This window comes from Octodon degus, unplaced genomic scaffold (genome assembly GCF_000260255.1).
Source record: "Octodon degus isolate 3935 unplaced genomic scaffold, OctDeg1.0 scaffold00025, whole genome shotgun sequence".
Lineage (NCBI taxonomy): Eukaryota > Metazoa > Chordata > Mammalia > Rodentia > Octodontidae > Octodon > Octodon degus.
Genome location: NW_004524601.1, coordinates 13,336,309 through 13,337,644, shown reverse-complemented (window position 1 = coordinate 13,337,644; position 1,336 = coordinate 13,336,309).

Below are 1,336 nucleotides of genomic sequence, written 5' to 3'. Positions count from 1 at the left end.
CTAAAGAATATTTTATACTACTCACTTACTCTTTTAATGTGTGTGGAATCTATATGAATATTTATCTTTCATTCCTTATGTTGCTAATTTTTGTTTGTACTTAGTTCAAAATGTTTTCTAATTCCCATGAAACTTTTAATTTGACTTAACAGGCTGTTGAATTTTCAAATATTTAGGTACTTTATAGATTTTTGGGGGGTTTCTTGACAGAGAACACAATTCGGCTAGCTTGAATTATTCTAAAATGTTTAAATATAGTTTTGTGATCTGTTTTGATGAAGGTTTCATACATATTTGAGAAGATGTGCCTTTTTGGGGGGAGGCTAAAATGTCCTACAAATGTCTATTAATTAAGTTGATTGATTCAGTGGTTCAGGTCTTCTATTCCTTACACATACTTTATAATATGTATTACATTCACAAAAAATGTTGCAAAATTTCCTTTCAAAATTCATATATTTTTAATGAATTAAGAAGAATAATAGTAAATTACATTTATTGAGATTTTTACCATCTGTCATACTTTTTCCTTATCCCTAAAGTTGCAAGTTTTCCTTGAGTGTGATTTCCCTTAGGTCCTTGGGACTAAGGACTTTTCTGAGCTGTTTGAATTTCTTTTCACAGAGACTTGTGTTTTTCAAGAAATTTGGGAAAATTTTCATCTACTATGTCTTAAAATATTTTTCTACACAAACTGCTTTCTCCTTTCTTTTATAGACGTCAGTGGTGTAAATACTACATTTGTTGATATTCCCATATTATTTTCCATCGGTCCTAGAAGTTGTTTATTTTTGTTTTGAGCATTGTTGTCTTATTTATGTATTTATTTATTTTTCTGATACCAGGGATTGAACTTGGGACCTTGCACTTGCCCCGTCAGACACTTATGCTGCTCAATATTCCTGGTTCTCTGTTATTTAATTGATATTTTTATTGATCTATTTTTAGATTCACTGTTTTTTTCCTCTGTTGTATCACTTTTTTGTTTCAATAAAATGGTTGTAATAGCCACGTGAACTTCTGTATTCTACTATGTTGGCCATCTTTGTTCTGACATTTCTTAATGTTTGCCTTGGAAAGCTGTTTCAGTGTTCTTTGGTATTTGTATGTTGAGTAATTTTAATTATGTCTTCACAATTTCTAGTAAGGCATATCAAACTCTGTATCTTGTTAATGTCTTCTGAAGACAGTTGATTTTTTTTAAAATTTACTGGCAGCCAGCTCAGAGAAGTACAGTGTATGAGTTCTCTCCTGTGTTCTGGGGGTGGTTGTTGTACATTAATTCTAGTTGTAAAACCTCTCTGGTGAGGGTCAGGGCTTGTGTGGGACTTGGGAG